Source organism: Lissotriton vulgaris, chromosome 8 (assembly GCF_964263255.1).
Source record: "Lissotriton vulgaris chromosome 8, aLisVul1.2, whole genome shotgun sequence".
NCBI classification, from domain to species: Eukaryota; Metazoa; Chordata; class Amphibia; order Caudata; family Salamandridae; genus Lissotriton; species Lissotriton vulgaris.
In genome coordinates, this window is record NC_141696.1 from 1,456,396,717 (window position 1) to 1,456,420,167 (window position 23,451).

At 41.9% G+C, this 23,451-nt stretch overlaps 1 long non-coding RNA gene across 5 annotated transcripts in view; it reads left to right on the forward strand.

Moving 5' to 3' along the window:
- Nucleotides 1–23,451, forward strand: part of LOC147698912 (uncharacterized) — a 776,736-nt gene that overhangs the window by 28,394 nt on the left and 724,891 nt on the right. For 4 of the 5 annotated variants that reach the window (XR_015299386.1, XR_015299384.1, XR_015299382.1 and 1 more), the window contains exon 4: nucleotides 8,018–8,096. This is a non-coding gene — a long non-coding RNA (uncharacterized LOC147698912). Of the gene's footprint in view, nucleotides 1–8,017; nucleotides 8,097–11,885; nucleotides 11,997–23,451 lie in introns of those variants that run through there. The other variant, XR_015299383.1, reaches the window with a different exon arrangement.

Below are 23,451 nucleotides of genomic sequence, written 5' to 3' on the forward strand. Positions count from 1 at the left end.
TGGATGGAAATTGTGAGTAGAGCAAGGGAGATCAGAAAGGGTAAATATGAGGTGGAGGTCATGGGCATAATTGAATACTGTGACCTTCATCTTCTGTAAAGAAAAGATGAGGGGGAAAATGTATAAGTTGAACAGGAGGGGGAAATGGGAGGAGGCTTGAGGAATGCCACGCTGCGCCTTGCGTGAGGGAGCAGAGAAGTCTGCCAGATGGAGGACCTGTGTGCGATCCCTCAGAAAGGAGATAAGCCAAGCCAGGGCAGGCCCCCTGATGCCCGCCGCCTCGACATGGGTGAGAAGGATAAAATGATCAACCGTGTCGAAGGCGGCGGATAAATCAAAAAAGGATAAGGGCCTGGGGCAAATTGACATCCATCCCCTGCCTGAGCTTGTCCATGACTGAGATGACAACTTTTTCGGTAGAGTGTGACGGACGGAAACCTGCCTAGCACGATGCTAGGCAGCCGCTGTCCTCAATGAAGGAACTGAGGACTTTGGTGACGTGGCACTCCAGGACTTTACCCAAAAATGGAAGAAGGGAAATAGGGCGATAGTTAGGGAGGGGACCTAAGCATGAAACAGCTGACAGGAATGTAGTAGCACCTTCTTGAATGATGAGTAAGCTCCACATGCAAAGGAAAGAGGTCTGTCCAGTTCCTCGACCACAGTAAACTGTCATCAACAGAATGCTCAGGCATTAAAACCAAACCATGTCACTTACTAAAAATGTCACCTTCCACATTCCACGTAGAACTTAATAAGTATACAAACCATAACATTGGGTTGCTTGAGGACCTGACTTTGCAGTTTGGACTGGACTGTGTCATGATCTGTTGCCACAATAAAGCAGCAAAGGTCACATGTCTAACCCCCTGGTGCAAGGGCTCAGTTTAATGCAGCATTAGGAATTAGAAATCCAGTTGGACTGCAATCTATATTCAAGTCAACTCACTGAGCAGTACTGAGTAGGAGGTGGTCAGGTTCAGTCCCACTAGATGAGTTCAGGGACACAGTGGGATGACAAACCCTCAATAATAGGTACCAACATACAGGAGATGAAACTTTAAAATGTTCTGAAACTCAAGTCTAGTGCATCAAGCATTATCAGTAACAAGCAGAAAGAGAACATGAACGCAGGTGTATATGTCATAGTCAACAAAAAAAAATATGAACATTCCTAACATGGCTAGCAAGTTCCTAGCATCCTAACACCCTATTGCTGCTTCAAAGTGCTATGCTAAACATTAGCAGAGAATAGTTTATAAATTAAGGGGCATATTCACAACGTAACTTTTAGTGACACTGCGGCGCCAATAGAGCCTTTGCCTTATTAAACAAGGCAGCTTTAAGCCACTTAATGTGTCCTTTCGCTGCCTTGTAAATAAGGCACCCTTTCAATCTGTACTTAGCGTGAAAGGGGAGGGCAATGGGTGTTGCTGTGGGTGTTCCACTGCAACACCCATTGATTTTGACGCTGACCCCTATTTACAAGGGTGGTGTAAATAGGAGGCAGCACGAAAATTAAGACCACGGAAAACTTGGTCTTAAACAGGCAAAACTAGGAGAAATCTTTATTTATCCTCATTTTTTCTGTTTTCATGTGTGCTGCTTTGTGCGGCATACATAGAAACAGCAAAATGCCATTGATTGTTTATGTGCAGGAAGGTGACCTTTTCTGCACATAAACAATTTTTAAAAAATAACGTTTTGCAACTTCTGTGTGTGTTGCATTAGGCAACACACAACAAATTTACAAAACGCCTTTTATATATTGTTTATGTGCAGGAAGGGAGGCCTTCATGCACATAAACAATCTTCCCTCAACGCAGACACCCTTGCACTAAGGTGCAAGGGTGCTTGCTTTGGCGCTAGGCTGCTACATTTAGCCCCAGCATGGGGGTGCTTCTCCCGCTAGTTCCTGCTCCTCCCTGTTCTGTTTCCCTGACTGCTGCAAGGTTGGCATGTGTGTCTCTGTAAGCTTCTCTTAGCCCGGAGGTCTCCAGTCCAGGGTTGGATTGGAAAGGTGGCCACTCGGGCAATGGCTGATAGGCCGATATCCAAATTTCAGCTGTAGGCTGCTTTAATGGGCAGCCTTGGGGGGCGAGTTCGGAGGTGTCTGTGTTGTTCATATGCCGCCAGTGGCCCAGTGGGTGCCAGAGAGGCCTTTCTGGAGGCAGATGGGCATCCTTTACCTCCCTTTTATCAACGGGCAGATGTGTCACTCCCTTTCTTTCTCTGGCTGGCCCATTTATGTATGTATATTGAGCAGAGCAGGGGGCCTGAGCGGATGTGGCCTCACTTTTTTTCAGGTGTTTCATTATTGTGAAATAACCTATGCATTTTTTTATCTACTTGAAGTTAAGAAAACATTCCTTTGTCAGAGAAACCCCTGCCCCTTCTTTTCATAAAATATTGAAGCAGTGTTTTGCGGAAAGGCAATATACAAAATGAGGGCCACTTTTTTATAACGTGCCCGGGCCGATTTTTAATCTCGATCCAACCCTGCTCCAGTCCCGCTATATCTGTGGACTCCTTAAATCGAACCCTGTACCAATCTATTTCTTGATTTCTAGTCAAGGTCCTGTCAAAGAAATCAGCTACTGTCTTTCCGGATTGTGTGTTTCTGCACTTCCCGCTACTTTGGTGGTTTCTGATCTTGGCATCACCTTCTCTCTCTTGCTACCCTGCATTCTTGTCAGTCTCCGCCCACTCTTGCAGCATTGTTCCCTGTCTCTTTCTCTGCTATCCTCCCAGTTCTGTAAAAGAAATGTCCTTCCTTCCTTCGTTTCTATTCCTCCTTCTTTACCTTTCAGCTTTAATCTTGCTTTTCCTTCCATTCCAGGGTTCTATGTCATTACAGACCATTGCCTTACCTTCTTTATATATTCCCAGTATCCTTACACTAGCCTTTTTACACAGGGAGCTTTGACCAACTCGCAAAGACCTTGAGTACTTTGGTTTTACATGATTAAACAGTACAGAACGACAAAGCATGCAGACAAGACAAGTGATCTTAAGAAAGCATCTGCTCACTTGACATTGCAACCAAGCGGCACCGACTGATGATATTCCTCAGGCCTAAACCGGTCTTGGCTGTAGTGTGCCTCTCCTGAATTTAATTGAATTTGAAGGTTTTTGTTAAGCGCACGGCTACCGGGCGGTTTTGTGGCGCTGAGGGATGCAAACTCTGGGAACAGAAGTGCAGGTACTTAAAGCGGGAAGGCCTGTGAGAAGAGAAAGGTTTTGAGCGCCCTACGGAACTCAGGATAGGTAGCGGTGGACCTGATGGTGAAAGGAAGAGAGTTCCAGAAAGTGGGAGCAAGGACAGAAAAAATCATTCCCCCTGATTTGATCTTCCTAAACTGGGTTACAGACAGAAGAGATTGGGTGGAAGAGCGCAGCTCTCTGCTGGGGGCGTAGACTTTGATTTCAGAGTTGATGAAAGCTGGGGCGGTCCCTGCACGGACCTGGAAGGTCGTACAGCCCATCTTGAAGACGGCACGTTCTCTAATGGGAAGCCAGTGCAGGGCCCTGAGTAAGGGGGTGGCATGATGGGATTTGGGAAGGCCGTAGATGAGACGGGCAGCTTGGTTTTGAACCAATTGGAGACGCCGGAGGGCGTAAGCAGGAACGCCATTGTTCAGGATGTTGCCATAGTCCAAGCGTGATAAGACCATGGCCATGAGGATAAGTTTCAAAGAGAAAAACCGTGAGATCTTCCGGATAGTGCGGAGGGTAAAGAAACTGGAGGAGACCACCGTGCTAATCTGGGAGTGTAAGGTGAGGTGTTGGTTGAGTGTTATCCCTAATGTTTTGATTGAGTGGGATGGTGATGGAGGGGGACCCAGGGAGAGAGGCCAAAAGGAGCGGTCCAGGGACTGGAGCTGCCGCCGGTAAGAACCAGCTCGGTTTTATCGGGGTTGAGCTTGAGGTGGTTACAATTCATCCAGTCCCTGATGAAGGTCATGATTGATTGGAAATTGTGAGTAGAGCAAGGGGAATCAGAAAGGGTAAATATGAGCTGGAGGTCATCGGCATAATTGAATACCGTGACCTCCATCTTCTGTAAAGCAAAAATGAGGGGGAAAATGTATAAGTTGAACAGGAGGGGGAAAAGGGAGGAGCCTTGAGGAACGCCACACTGCGCCTTGCGTGAGGGAGCAGAGAAGTCTGCCAGATAGACGGCCTGTCTGCGATCCCTCAGAAAGGAGGTGAGCCAAGCCAGGGCAGGCCCCCTGATGCCCACCGCCTCGACATGGGTGAGAAGGATAGAATGATAAACCGTGTCGAAGGCGGCGGATGAATCAAAAAGCATAAGGGCCTGGGGCAATTTGACATCCATCCCCTCCCTGAGCTTGTCCATGACTGAGATGACAACTTTTTCGGTAGAGTGTGACGGACGGAAACCTGCCTAGCACGATGCTAGGCAGCCGCTGTCCTCAATGAAGGAACTGAGGACTTTGATGACGTGGCACTCCAGGACTTTACCCAGAAATGGAAGAAGGGAAATAGGGCGATAGTTAGGGAGGGGACCAAAGCATGAAACAGCTGACAGGAATGTAGTAGCAGCTTCTTGAATGATGAGTAAGCTCCACATGCAAAGGAAAGAGGTCTGTCCAGTTCCTCGACCACAGTAAACTGTCCTCAACAGAATGCTCAGGCATTGAAACCAAACCATGTAACTCACTAACAATGTCACCTTGCAGGTTCCACGTAGAACTTAATAAGTATACAAACCATAACATTGGGTTGCTTGAGGACCTGACTTTGCAGTTTGGACTGGACTGTGTCATGATCTGTTGCCACAATAAAGCAGCAAAGGTCACATGTCTAACCCCCTGGTGCAAGGGCTCAGTTTAATGCAGCATTAGGAATTAGAAATCCAGTTGGACTGCAATCTATATTCAAGTCAACTCACTGAGCAGTACTGAGTAGGAGGTGGTCAGGTTCAGTCCCACTAGATGAGTTCAGGGACACAGTGGGATGACAAACCCTCAATAATAGGTACCAACATACAGGAGATGAAACTTTAAAATGTTCTGAAACTCAAGTCTAGTGCATCAAGCATTATCAGTAACAAGCAGAAAGAGAACATGAACGCAGGTGTATATGTCATAGTCAACAAAAAAAATATGAACATTCCTAACATGGCTAGCAAGTTCCTAGTATCCTAACACCCTATTGCTGCTTCTAAGCGTTATGCTAAACATTAGCAGAAAATAGTTTATAAATTAAGGGGCATATTCACAACGTAACTTTTAGTGACACTGCGGCGCCAATTGAGCCTTTGCCTTAATAAACAAGGCAGCGTTAAGCCACTTAATGTGGCCTTTCGCTGCCTTGTAAATAAGGCACCCTTTCAAGCTGTACTTAGCGTGAAAGGGGAGGGCAATGGGTGTTGCTGTGGGTGTTCCACTGCAACACCCATTGATTTTGATGCTGACTCCTATTTACAAGGGTGGTGTAAATAGTAGGCAGCACGAAAATTAAGACCACGGAAAACCTGGTCTTACACAGGCAAAACAAGGAATCATTTTTATTTATCCTCGTTTTTTCTGTTTTCATGTGTTCGGCTTTGTGCGGTATACATAGAAACAGCAAAAGGCCATTGATTGCTTATGTGCAGAAAGGTGACCTTTTCTGCACATAAACAATTTTTAAAAAATAACGTTTTGCAACTTCTATGTATGTTGCATTAGGCAACACACAACAAATTTACAAAACGCCATTTATATATTGTTTATGTACAGGAAGGGAGGCCTTCATGCACATAAACAATCTTTCCCTCAACGCAGACACCCTTGCACTATGGTGCAAGTGTGCTTGCTTTGGCACTAGGCTGCTACATTTAGCCCCAGCATGGGGGAAATGCAGGGCTGCACCACATTGTTTTTGAAGTGGCAGAGTGCAGCGTTAAGCCAAGGAGGCTAATGCCGTGCTGCGCCACTTCATTGTAAATATGCCAACAAGTTTCATACGATACATAGCCATTCTGAAGCACACCTTTTGCATAAGAATTTTCAGCAGTGCTCGGCTCCAGGAACAGCTCAGACTGAGGATAGTTGATGCTGTAAACCAGATCAGCTTCTAGTTTCATAGTTCTGTCGTGAGACCCTTTGAATTAATAATCAGATTCCTTGGTTTATATATATATCAATCCTTGAGTATATGGGTGTGTGAGTATCTGTGTGTTTGAGGGAAATGCAATGTGAGTAGCTATATTGGTGAATGAGAGGGCGTGTCAGTGGCTCTATAGGTGAGTGAGTGGTGGTGTCCGTGGCTCTCTGGGAGGGTATCTGTGTGTGTAGTGACTGTATGGGTGAGTGAGTGGATATCTGAATGGCTATATGAGTGGGTGACTGGGTGTGTAAGTGGCTGTATGGATGAGTGAGTGGGTGTTTGGTTAAGTGAGTTGGTGTGTGAGTAGCTGTATCAGAGAGTGAGTGTGAATTGCTGTATGGGTGACTGAGTGTACGCGTGAGTGCTTGTATGTATGTGTGAAGTAATTATGTGTGTGTGTGAGTGCTTGTAAGAGTGAGTCAGTGGCTGTATGGATGAGCGAGGTTATGTGGAGTGACAGTGTAGGTAAATAAGTGGGTGTGTGAGTAGTTGTACGTGTGAGTGTGTGGCTATGTGAGTGACTGTTCGTCTGAGTGACTTGTATGTGTGGCTGTATGGCTGAGTGAATGGTTGTGTGAATGGCTGTACTACTCAGTGCGTGGGTGTGAGTACCTCTATTGAGGAGTGAGTGGGTATATGAAAACTCATCTGAGTCTGTGAATGGGTATGTGAGTGGCTGTGTGTGTGTTTCCATGGTAATAAGAGAGGTTCTATAGGGGCGTGAGTGAGTGTGTGAGTGGTTCTATTCATGATGGCCCCTGAGGCATTTCCCTCTTTTTGTGTGTGCTACAGAAAGCAGCACACATAGAAAGAGGAATAAACAAGATCAAATTAAGATATTTCTCATCATAACACTTCAAATGGGGATGTGTAGCATTTCACAACCTTCCCAGGTTTACCAGTGAAGTAAATGTGAAAATGCACCAAAATCTATGGGTGGATGCATGGGACATCCACACTCAACCCATGGATTGCCACCCTGAGGCAGGGTAGCGCAGCGATGTGTTGTGCGACTCTGGGTTTATCATGCCATGCAGTGCCATTCAAGATGGCCTTACACAGATTGATAAATTGAACGTAAAAGTTGTGTAGCTCTTGCGACCCATAGCGTGGCGGAAGGGTGAGCAACTCTTTAATAAATATGCCCCTAAGGCTCTACTAGTAGAAAATATCCCCCACCTCTAAATAAGGTTGCTAACTGCGAGTTTGGAGGGTTGGAAATGAAAATTAGCATAAATCAAATATAGATTTCGCACACTCTGCAATATTCTCAAAGAGTGGCTAAATAACGTAAACTGACCTTTAAAATTCATCTTTAGTATTGGCATACAATTGTCTTGGCCTTTTGGGGCCTCCATCCCTTGTGGAGCACACACTCATCCAAATCCTAAGAAAGGAGCATTAATTGACCACTCATAATGAGGGCCTCGGTAAGAACTGTTGGTAATAGTGTGTTCAAATACAGGGGTGAGTGCAATTTGTACTCATCTCAAAGGTGCTGTTATGTACTCAGAGTCAAACATTATTTGCACCTGTTATTTTTATTTACATTGGTGTGTATCTTGTTCTGAACTATTGTGTCTGTTTAGATGCTTCACACTGAGTTGTTTCCTCTTGCATAAGGTACACTTGGAGCATGTATTCAATATAATTTACAATGATTTTAGTTTGTTGAATTTTAATTTTGTAATTTCATGGAAAATGTAAACGCATTTCTATTACTATATGTTTGTGTCTTTTTTGATTACAGTACATTGCCAGGTGCTGTCTTTAGAGAGTTAGCCTGTGTAGGTAGCTATACCTGATAATTGTCCAACTTAGTTGCACTTTTTAAGCTTTGCAAAACTGCTACAAACATGAGCTAACATATCATATTAAAATCCCCTATTTCTGTGTACAGCAAGAGACAGAAGAGCTTGGACTCCTTCGTTCTCTGCAATTATAAAAGGGATGATGATTGGACCACTCATTCCAGCATGGTAAGCAAGGGGTCGCACGATAGAACCAGAAGTAGGTAAATGTAATCATATCATATATGCTTCATGATACCACTTTCCCTTCTAAATGAGCCCATTTTGTGGTCAGAGCAAAGGGATCCCCTCAATTTGTGGATGGAGCAGCAGGGTCACTTTGATCTCACTAACTATAACGGGTCACTACCTGGGGTGAATATGGGGACCATCCTGTGAAGGGCCAAATGTTCTATTCACATATGGCTACTGCTGTTGGAAACAGGACATAGTTTTAGATGGTGTAGTTGATTGAATTACAGCAATATATTATCCATTATTGAACATTATAATTGAGCAGTAAACACCCACAAAACTACATTAAGCTTTTTTCCAAAACTACACTTTAAATTGTTAGGGAGAGAGCTGCCACCACCATGAAGACCAGAACTATAGCCACCTCACTGATCAAATATGCTCTCTGATGTTCAAACTGTTAAATTGGTAACATTTGCTGTTTCCAAGGATCACAAGAGCTGGAAGATACACTGCAACCCACAAAAACAAGGACAAATTAGTGGCTAGCATGATCTGCACCTTTGCTTTTCAAAAACAAATTGTAGTTGCATTGATTAGTTCCAACTTTCAAATCATGTTTCAAGAATGGTGCTCCTTAGCATACAAAATAAACAACACCTTTTAATTGATTAAGTCTCTGATATTGCCTTGATGGAAAAAGATAAAACATAGTGTTTGAGGGGGAAATGAAAAAGTGAAATAAATATCAGCAAATTTGGGGAGCATTTAAAGCAGAGTGTTATTATCTAACTCCTAGTTGAAGCATAGTCTGGCTACTCGGTTCAGAAACCTCTAGAGGTTCGTATTTTTTTTTTAAGTGGCCCATTCTTCGGGGGTTATTAAGTGCTATGGAGGGTGGTCTGCCATCTACCAGCAGGGTGGAGATCATACATTGAGCCAACTTGGCAGAATACCACCAACCATATATAGAAATCCCTCCTTTCCTGGTGCAGACCTCAGTGCATTGAGAGGTGCCACCGCCACTTTGATGGCTACTTTGAAGACACTGTAAATCTGCTGAGCAGCCGCCATGTTTCAGCTGGCCTCTTAGCTACCCTTTTTTTCAAAACTAACTCCCAAAGTGGGGATTTGTAATTGAAAAACAGAAGACTAATAGCCCAAACACTCTGGGAATTTGCTCCCAGGGTATGGGGTCAATTAAAAAAAAATCTGTTGGGAAACCAGGCAATTCCTGGTGGTCCCAAACACGGAAATGTATGTGCAAGATTGCTTGCTCTCAATAGCATGAAAGGTCCGAGATATTTAGAACAATGGCTGGATATCTGTTGGATTATTGGTCTAATGTTTTCTCCAGGGAGCCCTTCATTAGCCTTATTCTGGCTGCTCATCCAACTCTAAATAGAGAGGACTGGCAATCAGTTTGATGAACAGGGTACACCACCACCGTTGTGTCAGGGTACCCTATCCACTAAATTCTAAATGGCCAGATCCATATTAAATGTTATGACTCTAGTAAAGGATGACAGGCTGTTTAGAGCACCTAGCCAGACACACCTGTTAACCATTACATTTGCCACAACCATGGTTTGGGAATTCTAAATTAATCATTCATTTGAGATTCAAGAACAAAAAATATAGAGGAAAACTCTAATGTTAAGGGACTTACTATCCTCAATTACAAAGTGCACACAGCTGAATCTACTACACAGCCTACCATATTATTGACAATTCTGTTTCTTTAAACCCTGGCCGAAGTAGCTCCTCCTGCCACGTTCTCTATTTCTCCTATCACCAACACTTAGACATCTATCTGCAGAGTTCACCAGTTAGCCTGCCTCTATCCAATCAACCCAGCCCTCTAATTGATCTACTGCTCCCCGTTCTTCATCATTCTCTTTATTGGTTTGGTGCTAGTTTTGTGTTATGTAAATTTGCATACATAAATTCAAGAATCCCTTGAAAAGTGCCCTTTGCAAGGAAGCCTTTGACGTTTTTTCAGACATCACCAGATTTACCAGCAAGATTGAGCCCTACTCATTCCACAAATGCTCCACCAAGACTGTTCATGAACAGAATCCAAAAGCTGCAGATCTCTGACTTGTAACTGGCCTTAAATCTACCTGGTATCACACATATGGTCAAGACACCCAACAGACCATCAAATCTGCAATTCACTGTTTAAGTAATGTACATACATAAATACAGGCATCAGTCACTCTACATACAAGTGCAATTTGCAACTACATTTATAATACAGTTGTTGACTCAGTTTGAGAGATGGATACTTGAGAAGGATGATGCAAAATGAGGTTTGTGCAAGATTTATAAATATGATGCAGTCAACTCATGAAATGCAGGATAGAAGTGCTGAGAACAGGAATTGGGGCAATAACTGACTGGCAGATAATGGAATGACATGTTCAGCAGGTCAGCAGCTAGTGCACCCAGAGAAGCAATGAAGGAAACTCTTTTAAAGATAGCAGTAAATTGGAACTACATTCCAGCCCGAATATATCCAGTGCTTAATTTGAGCCTTTGGTTTCCGCTGCTCGGAACCAGCACTTAATTGTCAAATCTGGCCCTTGTGACAATCTGCTAAATGGAGGAACTGAAAGGCTAATTTAGAGATGACCGTAACAACAGTTAGTTATTAATTCAATATACATTAAAATGACTGTTACCTTACCTGCCACACAAGCCATTCTAGGCAAAAATGAGATGAACATGTCTGAGTATTTTGGCAACCAAACTGAGGGAGATCACTTGTCCAAGGTACTTGAGGGTGGTTATAATAACTGGATCAGAACAATGGAATTGATAAGTGAAGCCCAAATTTGGGAAGTTATTAGAAATGCATTAAACAAGAGTGGGTGGACAAGTTATGATCTAGATGGGATATGTGCAGTCACGGACATTTAAAGGGATGGCGATGGAATGGAGACATCTTTGGGGATGAATTAAGGGTGGATATTATTGTCATATGGAATATGTTGATGTTAACGAGATACATACTAGACCAGGGCAGAATTTGAATTTACACTTGTAGATTTAGAGCAATTTGCAATCTCCATAGAGTCACTTTGCATACTTTTTTCCCAGTTCAAGCAATGTGATTACAACAGGAAGAAAGTGAAAGCTCGAGCAAGCGAGCTGGCAAGCATTAACATCATTTGGCATTCCCAAGCATGATTTTTGGTCGTTAGCAAGCCTTCCAGTGTGATTTTCTATCACGAGGGGTCATGGGAGTAGCGAGGGTTAGAGTGCTGCTTCTCAGGTAGATTTGCACATCAAGAGGCAGGAAAATCAACTTGACTGGCCACATGCTCTTGCGCACCACGCATTGGCATTGTCACAGATATATCAGCGTTGAATGAGCTACCGGCGTTAAATCGCATTGCAACAGCGTAAAATGCATTATTTCCACCCGTTGGCAGAATTCCGCAGAAACTTGCAAAGTTGTTGTGTGACTCTTTGGAATTACACTAAGTGAAGATCCACGAGTTCCATCAACCCCTAAGTACTGAAACAATATACTGGACATTTTTTGGCTCCTGATGGTCAGTGCCGGCTGTTTGCATTTTCTGAAAATTAAATTAAAAGATTTTGACCCACAATTATATAATACAACAGTTAAACTGTACCCTCACCGCAAATAGTACCCACCACAAGATTTGCAAAGACCAAAACACCTTTTGCTGCTACCTATAATATGTTTTGTTTACAGGAACATGATGGCCTGTTATTACAAGCTAATTACTATTAATTTTTTTTTATCCACAGATTTCCATGACGTGAAATGTAAACTCAATGAGGCTATCCCTCTCTACCAGCTTTTATTAAATTGATTGGCTGGCAAAATAAATATTAAATCATATTGAGATCTATCCTGAATGTGTTTTTGTGTTCTTTTGTGTCAGACAGTGGGAATCACAAGATCAATCCATGATATCACTTCAGAGTTTCAGAAGATGCATCAAACTACACCTTATTATTACCATGTATCTAATTATTTAATCATCTTTGATGCTTTTTTGTTTCATTCACATTCTTTTCTTTTAGGTTGGTGCCATCATGCATGCATCAGAATGCGACCAATATGCAGTGCATTTTGTACGCTATGCAAAGCACCACATTAACCCAAGATCAAATATACAAGGAAATGGTTCAGAACTAATTTTAAAGGTGTGCCCAATGAAGAATCTAGTGAGAAAAAAAATTCCAATGTCTACTAGTAAAAGATAGTGTACATGTGTATGGCTCGTTTTCACAAAAGCTTGTGTGTAATAGCCAAAGCACTGACAAAAGCAGACAAATGTCAATGTCATGTAGACCCCATGCTTGCAAAACCATCAACTCATATTTATTTTTGGTGATCAAAAAAATGACATTTGGATACCAGAGAAGCCACAGTGTGTAGTGGGTCAGTTTCATAATGTCCAATGACAGCGATACCAATATTTCTTGAAAGATTCAACTCTATATTTTAAATCACTATGCCATCCTCTTATCATCCAATATTACATTATTCAGTATTACAGTAACTCCCAAAAATTTTAAATCATATAACAATGGAAAATAAGCCAGTTCATGACAGCTGACTGAACAAAATTTATTTTATATAGGTTACCATATCCAATTTGAAATTTTAATCCCCCTTTATACCCTCCCTCATCATATGTAACACTCTGTAAAGAAAGACACACATTGCTCACTATTATACAGAGCACAGAAAACCACTACTGTCCAAAAATAAAGAACATATTACTTAACTTATGTAACACTATTTCTGGTGTATATCTATTTTGTAGTGATTTTTGTTGCAAGTTCATTGAGCAACCATTTTGGTAGTAAAGAAAAAGATTTGTTTATGTATAAAAAGAAGAGCAAAGGAGAGGATGAGGAAGAGAATATGAAAAATAGTAGAGAGAAGAAGGAAGATGAGGGAGAGATGGAAAAAGCAGGAGGAAGAAAAATTAAGATTGTGGTGAGTGCAAAGAGATGAAATGAGTTAAAGGTAACTAGCATAGAACAGTTGTAAATATTTGGAGTATGATACAATATGTATTATATGTTCACCAAATATAACATTCCACCAAGTAAATACAGATAATTTAGAGAAATCTTTCCAATAAGAGAGTATTACTTTAAAAGTAAGTGCAATAAAAAGATCTAACAATAGAGGTATATTAGGTAAATTATCAATATGAGGCTAAAGAGAATCTAAGAAAACATTCTGCAATGCAAGCAGAACTGTACATTGAAAAGTATTTAAGCATTTGGACCAAATCAAAATGCAGAAAGCTTTACCATGGCAACAATTACATAACAAATGAACTAAAGAGACATAATGATTTGAACGAGGCCAGCATAGAAGAGAATGTGTCAAATTTTACAATATGTTCTGGGGTAATAGCAGTGTTTATATGTATATAAAAAAGACTAACCACATAATGTTAGCATCACTAGAAGTTCTGAATGGTTTAATCTAAATTTTACCCGAAAATAATAGAGTGAACGATATAGCTAATTTGTCTTCCCATAACAGTTACAAAGTACTTTTAGATCTAGTGCAATTTGGATATATTAAAGTTTATAAATGAGAGCAGCCTTGGGAATAGAGCCATGTAAAAGTTTGTCTAGCGATGCATTCAGTAGAGGTGGTAATGGCCAGGAGTCATATGGTACTAAAAATAACTTTGTCATTCCAATGTTTAAAATGTTTCCAATGTTCAAAATAAAATGATCTTTTCATATACTTAGATATTTATTATCCCAAACCGAGGAACACAAGAAACACTGCTGGAATGTAAATTTATCAAAAAGTATTCTATTTAATAAAAATTGTGCAAAAGTACAATTTGACATGTGAACAATGTTGTTAAAAGCAAAGTAATTAAATAAAGAATGTTCAAAAGTAATCCAAATTGGTGAAGGTTGATCTTGGAAGCCATAAGCCAGAGCACAACACTGTTGAATTAAAAGAGATGAATGATACTGTTTAAAATATTGAAATCGAATACCACCTTCAAGTTTTGGTTGTATAGATATGTGTTTTTTTATTATTCAGTAAAAATGCAGTCCAAAAAGAATCAAGTTGTTTAAAATAGTATTTAGGGATTTTAAAAGTTAGCATTGAAATAGTGTAGAGGATGTGTAGAACAATCATTGTTTTAATAGTATCGAACCTTCCCCACCTTTGACATAAACAATAGAGATTAAACTGAGAGTAAGGTGTGTATTTTGTATTTTAACATAGTAAAATTTTACTTAGGGGCTTATCACTTGTCTGGTACTCGGAGCAGGGCCTCCAGACTTGTGAAGGCATGGTGGTAGCGGTCCAGCCACTGCCACACCGCCTGTTGACTCCCAATTATGACTTCAGCAGTCTGACAGCCATTGCATCGCTGCAACTGCCGGGGAACTACGGTCCCATATCTGTCTGAGGGTCACAATATGCTTGGTGGTGCCATGAGGTACTGCCAATCATATTACGACTTTCCTCATTGCCAGTGGTGCCCCAAAGATATCCTCCATGTTACTGCTGGCAGTCAGGAAAGAAAGGGGGCCCTACAGAGCCCCCTCTTGCCCCTGTGCATTAGGGTGTATGCGGGGGCATGGCGTGTTCTCCCCTGTCTGTATGCACCCCCAGTTCCAGGACAGCATGGACTTTACAGTCTATGACATACCGGAACGCACTGTGTCTGGCCCACGGCACGGCCGTTCTAAGGCTTTCCAAAAATTAAGAGTTAAAATCATGTGGGCGGTGTGCAGGTGGCTTTGGCAGTCCTGGAGAGGGAGGCAGTGTGTGGGCGTGCTCCAAGACTGCCAAGGTCTTAATCCCATCCTAAGTGTGTCATAAACAGTGGGAGAAAATCAGATACCAAGATATTTAATGTTTGAGGGACATCGTCTAAAGTTCGTATTAGCAAACATGTCTTGACAGTGAATAGAGTTCAAAGATAAAATCTATGTTTTATCAAAATAAAATGTATAACCTTGTGAGAGTGGAATATAGAGAAACCTCTTCTTAAAATTGATCCAGAGAGATAAGCAGATTGGACATATATTAGGGTATCATCAAATATGCAGATAATTGAACTACTAGAGCACCGTGTTTAAAACCTGATGTGTTTGTCTTACAATGAATTCACTCCAGGAAAGGCGCCAAACATGGAACAAATAACAAAGAAGAGAGGGGGAGTCCTTCCATTGTGCCTCTATGTAAGTAAATGTAAGAAGTAAAGCGACCATTCTGGAAAATACTAGCTCAGAGGTTAGAATATAGCAATTTAATGAAAGAAATGAATTTAAGGCCAAAGTCAAACCAATGAACGATGGTAAACATAAATTGCTAATTAATACATTTAAAAGCTTTGTGTACATATAGTGAGAGGGCTGCCAAGGGGGAGTTAACTTGTCAAGCTAAGCTGACAATACTAGAGAACATTCTACCATTGTCAGCAGCAAGTCTGGCCCTTAATAATACCAGATTGGTCAGATTTTACTGGAAGAGGAATAACAGACTCTGAACATAAAGATAAGATTTTGGTAAAGATCCTGCAATTGTAATTGATAATTGATATAGGCCTATAATGCATATACAATCAAGTTTCTTTATCTGGCTTAGAGATTAAGGTTACATAGGCGTCCATAAAAGAGTCACTAGCTTTGAATCAGAAATAAAAAGTTAAAAAGTTCTGATAATTTGGAAGCACGAAAAGGAAACATAAATGAGAAGATTTCAATAGAGAAACCATCCGGAGCAGGTCCTTTTGCCCTCTTCAAAGACTTAATTGCATCTGAAACCTCCTGGAGTATAATATTAACTCCTAGCCTAGCAAATTATCTATAGGAGAGGGTGGTTGAGGGATAACATCAAAATAATTCTGAACTTTGAATGCGGAGGTGGTATTGTCTGTATAAACAAGCAAGGCTCGGGTCCTGTCACCACCTGGCCTGGACCGCTACAATATCATCAAACAAGCACAGTGACAAGGTAGGCTGTTGCAATTAAATTGGATAGAACCTTAGATAATCATTTCTAAAGTCTACATGCTTTATTCCACTTAGCTTAAGAATTTTTCACCAAAATTGGCCAAGTCATTTCATGTGATGAGATGGGCAACAAATCATTTGGATACACAGTAAAAACATTTACATCCAAAATACACATGATTACTTTGAAAAACCACACTTGTGATTAGACACCATTTAAACAAATCAAAAATTCAAAATATAACCCAAAAAACTGTTCTAAACAACATAAATGACCAGTCAATTCAAACCAATTCCCTCGAGACACGCCCTGTGTTGGCTCACCCTTTCTCTAAAGCCAACACGTTTCGAACCCCAAGTGGCTAGGGTGTTCTCCTCAGGACTGGGATTGGATCGTGGAAACTAAAAACACAAAAAAACTATAAGAATGCGATGTAAATAAAGCTGAGCTACCTGTTGTCCGGCTACCCTAGACACGTTTTAGGCATCAGATAAAGTGTGTACCTGATTGTAGCCGTTGGATTGGTCAAAGGTTGAATATAGCTGTGATGGCGTTCTTAATAATGTGTTGGTGAAGCTGCAACATTAGAGAAATAAAGAATTAACTCCCATGAGGTTTTTGTGTGGCAGAAAGCTGCCTGCTTCATTGCAGGAAATAAGTAATAAATCATACCTTGAAGGCCCCAATTTGCACTCCCATAGAAAACATCAGGGAACATTGCGTCTAGTTTGAAGAACGATGCGATTTACTTGTGCAATCTGCAAAAAAACCCAGAGACTTCTAATTTAGCCCTCTCCCTGTCATAACCCTAAATGCGTAGCTGCTCCAAGTGCCAAAACCTGCAGGGAGAGGCAGTTACCCCCACGGTTGAAACGCAAAGAAATACAAAGCTGCACTTCCCTTCTTACAATGTGCCACTTCCAAAACTGCGAAGGTAACAGTTTAAATTCTTCGGTGCGATTACATGTTTCCATGAAAGATGAGGCCCATAGTTCAAAGTGCCACGGAGAGACGTGAGCGACCAGCAGCAAGGAGGCAGAGTTTTCAACTGCTTCATAAGTCCAAGAAGGATTCTCTGTTCATTCTATGCCCTGGTGCATTATGGAACACGTGGTTTAACACCTTCGCTGCTAGGCCTCCCCCCCTCAGTGCTAAGCCTTTTATTGGCTAATTGGGGTAGTTCACGCTTAGGCCTCTGTAACATTTTGACCACATATGGTATCCACGCTAAATTTGCGTCATTTTTTAAAAACATCATGGGGAGTCTAAAGGTACCCAGGGTTGTGGATTCCTTGTGGAGTGGACTCAGAAATTAGCCAAAATTCAGGTAAATTCTTTTTTGTTTGAGAAATTTGAAAATAGTGCTACAGATGAAAGCGGCGGGTTCTTTCCCTGCAAATGGTATCAAAAAAGGGAGTATGGTGCTGAAATCACATTCTTCCCATCTTTTGGGGACATGCAGACTTTTGTCAGAAAACCAACATTTTTTACACAGTTCTGGCATTTTTCTGGGACATAGCCTATTTTTGCTATTTTTGGTTCTTTCAACCTCCTTCCAGTTAATGGAATAAATGGGTATAAAAGCAAAAATGGATCCTGGAAATCTATACACTTTAGAAAAGTAGATAATATTCTGAATTCAGCAAGGGGTCATTTGTGTAGATCCTTTAAGGTTTCTTTATAGAAACTAACCAATGAATATAGGAAAAATTGAAAATTAGTTGAAAAACAGCCATTTGTGTCAACGTTTTCACCTAATTAACACAGTTGTTTGAAAGCAATATACTGTTACATCCAGTGGACCTTTTTTATTTGTGGGGATATATAGGACTTGTAGGTTCACAAGAATCCGATGAATCCAGAGCCAATAACTTAGCAGCTTCTTGCAATGGTTTTTTATTATGTACCGGGTACATAGCAATTAATTTTGGAAAATATATACATGGAAAAATTGGTATGAAAGACACCTATGTCAGTCAGTCAGTCAAAAAAGCTTTATTCGACATAGTCATAAAAGCATTACATATATAAATTTATATAAAAATGGAATTAAAATGTATACAAGGTTTAAAACAAGTAATTCATTATAGTAAAAATGACCAGTTTAAGACACATCAAGTATTCATGTATAAAGTGCATTTTCAAAGACCAACCCCTTTACATTTTTTGCTTCTAATAATCCAGGCCCATCCTAAATATATTACAGGGCTTGGGTTTGTACAGATAATTCTAGTAGCCACAATTCCACTCTGAGTGCCTAATAGTTTAGCCATGGGTCGCAGCCAGACTCTGCGCGGGGCAGAGTAGGCCGGGCACACAATGAGTAAGTGGCTAACTGTTTCTTTAAGATCTGGGCAAAATGGACAAGAGCTACTTCCACTGTTTGACCATCTGGATGGGAAAGATCTGATAGGTATACTACCAATTCTTTATTTGAAAGTAAAGTTTTCTGTCCAGTGGCTTCGTTATGTTGTCCCAGAATGTCTCGAAGCGAGTTTCATCCTTGAACTCCATAAACACCCCAGTTAGTGAAAGTGGGGGAACGGTCCTAAAAAGTTTCAAATATATCATCTATCAGTACAAGCCCTTGATTACCTTTTTTGATGGAAATACGGCATTGGTTGGGTCTTCCCATGTCTCCGCCAGACCCAGCTCTTTGAGAACCGCTCTAATTCCAGAGAGCCATTTTATCTGGTGAAAGAAACCACTTTTAATAATGTCCAGGAGTCTCATGGCAAATATTTTCAGCTCCGGCGATACCCATATTAACATAGTAAAATTTTACTTAGGGGCTTATCACTTGTCTGGTACTCGGAGCAGGGCCTCCAGACTTGTGAAGGCATGGTGGTAGCGGTCCAGCCACTGCCACACTGCCTGTCCGACTCCCAATTATGACTTCAGCAGTCTGACAGCCATTGCATCGCTGCAACTGCCGGGGAACTACGGTCCCACATCTGTCTGAGGGTCACAATATGCTTGGTGGTGCCCTGAGGTACTGCCAATCATATTACGACTTTCCTCATTGCCAGTGGTGTCCCAAAGATATCCTCCATGTTACTGCTGGCAGTCAGGAAAGAAAGGGGGCCCTACAGAGCCCCCTCTTGCCCCTGTGCATTAGGGTGTATGCGGGGGCATGGTGTGTGCCCCCCTGTCTGTATGCACCCCCAGGTCCAGGACAGCATGGACTTTACAGTCTATGACATACCGGAACGCACTGTGTCTGGCCCACGGCACGGCCCTTCTAAGGCTTTCCAAAAATTAAGAGTTAAAATCCTGTGGGCGGTGTGCAGGTGGCTTTGGCAGTCCTGGAGAGGGAGGAAGTGTGTGGGCATGCTCCAGGACTTCCAAGGTCTTAATCCCATCCTAAGTGTGTCATAAACAGTGGGAGAAAATCAGATACCAAGATATTTAATGTTTGAAGGACATCGTCTAAAGTTCATATTAGCAAACATGTCTTGACAGTGAATAGAGTTCAAAGATAAAATCTATGTTTTATCAAAATAAAATGTATAACCTTGTGATACTGGAATATAGAGAAACCTCTTCTTAAAATTGATCCAGAGAGATAAGCAGATTGGACATATATTAGGGTATCATCAAATATGCAGATAATTGAACTACTAGAGCACCGTGTTTAAAACCTGATGTGTTTGTCTTACAATGAATTCACTCCAGGAAAGGCTCCAAACATGGAACAAAGAACAAAGAAGAGAGGGGGAGTCCTTCCATTGTGCCTCTATGTAAGTAAATGTAAGAAGTAAAGCGACCATTCTGGAAAATACTAGCTCAGAGGTTAGAATATAGCAATTTAATGAAAGAAATTAATTTAAGGCCAAAGTCAAACCAATGAACGATGGTAAACATAAATTGCTAATTAATACATTTAAAAGCTTTGTGTACATATAGTGAGAGGGCTGCCAAGGGGGAGTTAACTTGTCAAGCTAAGCTGACAATACTAGAGAACATTCTACCATTGTCAGCAGCAAGTCTGGCCCTTAATAATACCAGATTGGTCAGATTTTACTGGAAGAGGAATAACAGACTCTGAACATAAAGGTACGATTTTGGTAAAGATCCTGCAATTGTAATTGATAATTGATATAGGCCTATAATGCATATACAATCAAGTTTCTTTATCTGGCTTAGAGATTAAGGTTACATAGGCTTTTATAAAAGAGGCACTAGCTTTGAATCAGAAATAAAAAGTTAAAAAGCTCTGATAATTTGGAAGCACGGAAAGGAAACATGAATGAGAAGATTTCAATAGAGAAACCATCTGGAGCAGGTGCTTTTGCCCTCTTCAAAGACTTAATTGCATCTGAAACCTCCTGGAGTATAATATTAACTCCTAGCCTAGCAAATTATCTATAGGAGAGGGTGGTTGAGGGATAACATCAAAATAATTCTGAACTTTGAATGCGGAGGTGGTATTGTCTATATAAACAAGCAAGGCTCGGGTCCTGTCACCACCTGGCCTGGACCACTACAATATCATGAAACAAGCACAGTGACAAGGTAGGCTGTTGCAATTAAATTGGATAGAACCTTAGATAATCATTTCTAAAGTCTACCTGTCAAGAAGCGTACCTGAACTCCAATGATTCCGTGGGAGTGGATGACGTGAAGATGGAACCCAGATGCTGATTTCCCAACTCCCCCACACCCCTGGACCCGAATCTCTCCAAGACCAGGAATGACGGGGAAAGGGGAAGTGGATAGAAGAGAGACTGTCACACAGGGGTCTTCGTCTACTCAGCAAGGCTGACCAGCAATACCTGTATATGTGTGAAGCTTTGCCCCTCTCTGTAGATCTTAAGCTGTGTTCGAAGAACGTCTGGATAGGTGGGAGTTCAGGATGTTCCTCGCATGTAGATACTTGGGATGGAGTAGTCACTTGGTAGGTAAACAAACGTATCTATCATATGCATATAATAATACCCCTGTATACTTTGCGGCTGGAGATTCTCCCATGAACAAGGCTGATGAATACTGTCTCTGACAATTCGAGTTATTTGATTGCAAGACGTGAGTATTGTCCCATTCTCTCACATGTACTTAGAACGACAACAATCAGCTGTCAACAAAGTCTCTGGAATACTCTGGAACTCCTGGAAACTCTCTGACTCAAAATCCAGCAATTCAGTAAGTCTTTTAATATCGAAGATTGTTCCTCTTACCGCTTCACTGAGGAATGTCAAGTTCAAACCTGGCAACGAAGAACGCTGGAACAGCTGACAGCGTATCTCCACAGCGCTGCACCAGAAGCTCCTGTCAGGGTAAATGCGTCTCAGAAGCGGAAGGGAAGTGAAACCCAAGTCGCTGAGCGGGGGAAATAACTGGGACAACTAAGAGTGAGGAGACTTAATTCCTCACAAGGCTAACTGGAAAAACTATGAATGACGAACGTGTAACGGGAAAACACCTCCGTACGCTGGAAATAATCAGTTGAAGTGCGCCGCGTTTAGAACGCGAGCGCACGAAATGGCCGCCCTTGCATTAAACTAGAGCGCTAACCTATCATTTCAAATGGAACTACCAGGAAGCGCATCTAGTCGACCAGGTAGATGACCAGCGCTGTCTCCAACTCCATAAGGAGATTGGCAATGATCGCAATGCACGGATCTTGAGGGAGGGGCTGGGAGCCTGTCTAACTGAGCTTTGCTGGATTCTGACAGTACCCCCCCACCAAAGTCCCCTCTCTAGGCTTTTGAGGATGTGTCTTGTGAAACTCCAAAACCAATCTGGGAGCATGAACATTTTTACTTGGCTCCCACGACCGGTCCTCTGGGCCGAAACCCTTCCAATCCACCAGATAGAATAAACTGCCTTTTTTCCATTTTGAGTCAAGGATTCTCTTTACCTCAAACTCTTCTGCAGATTGAACCTGTACTGGGGCTGGGGGAAGATCTCTCCTAAGATTTGGTGGACTTCGTTTGATCAAAGATACATGAAAGGTGGGATGAATCTTCATGGACTTAGGAAGAGCCAACCTGACACTGACTGGATTAACCATCTTCACCACTGGATAAGGACCCACAAATCTAGGCTGAAATTTTTTATTTCCAACCAACCGCATATGGCGGTTGGATACCCAAACCAAATCCCCGGCCAAAAATGTAGGAGCCTCCCTGCGCTTCTTATCGGCCTGCCTCTTGTAATCTGCTTTTGCCTTGGAGAGATTAAGCGAAGCTGACTGATAGGCTTTCTGTAGATCTTGAATAACCTCCTCAGCTGCGGGGACCTCAACCTCGGATTTACCCACTAACATGTTTGGATGTCTTCCAGAATTGAGGAAGAAAGGAGATTATCCAGTAGCCGAATGAACTGCATTGTTGTAGGCAAACTCCGCAGTGCTCAATAGAGAGGGCCACTCTCCTTCCTGTTCCATCAAGTACAAGCGGAGATACTGCTCTAGATCCTGGTTTACTCTTTCCGTCTGTCCATCCGTTTCCGGATGAAAACTGGTCGACAGACGGGAATCTACTCCTAAACCTTTTAAGAAGGACCTCCAAAAACGGGAAACAAACTGTGAACCCCGGTCAGAGATTACGATTTTTGGAACCCCATGCAATCTGACTATGTGTTGGAGGAAAAGTGTAGCCAATTGAGAAGCTGTGGGCAACCCTTTCAATGGAATGAAATGGCTCATCTTAGAGAACTGATCCACCACCACCCAGATGACAGAGAATCCCTGACTCGAGGGTAAATCCACAATAAAATCCATAGAGATAGTGTGCCAAGGGGATGGGGCGACTGGCAACGGCTGAAGCAAACCCTGCGGGGACTGTCTGGAACTCTTGCCCTTAAGACACTGCTCACAAGTAGCGACGTGCTGTCTCACCTGCGCTTCCATCCCAGGCCAAAAAAAGGTCCTCTTCACCAGTTCTAAAGTCTTCACTGCACCTTTATGACCTGCCAGCGGGTGTTCATGAAACTGCCGGAGGATTTCGTTCTGTAACTCTTCACTTGGAATAAACAACTTCCCTAGAAAGTAAGGTTTCCCATCCTTGACTTCGCGATCCTTGCCTTCTTTTTCCCAATTTGAGAATTCACTTCCTTGAAATACTTCTCTGACTCGATCTTCCAAATCATCCTCCACCACTGTGGCAACAATCTTTTCCTGCGGAATGATAAAACATTCTTCAACTTTTTCAGAATCATCTCCCAGACTGAGACGAGAGATGGCATCTGCTTTCCCATTGGCGGCTCCAGGCTTGTATGTCAAAACGAAATCATAATCTGCAAAGAAAAGGGACCATCTTAATTGACGTGGAGTTAGAGTTCTGGCCGACTTAAGAAACTGCAAATTGCGATGATCGGTGAACACTGTGATCACATGTCTGGCCCCCA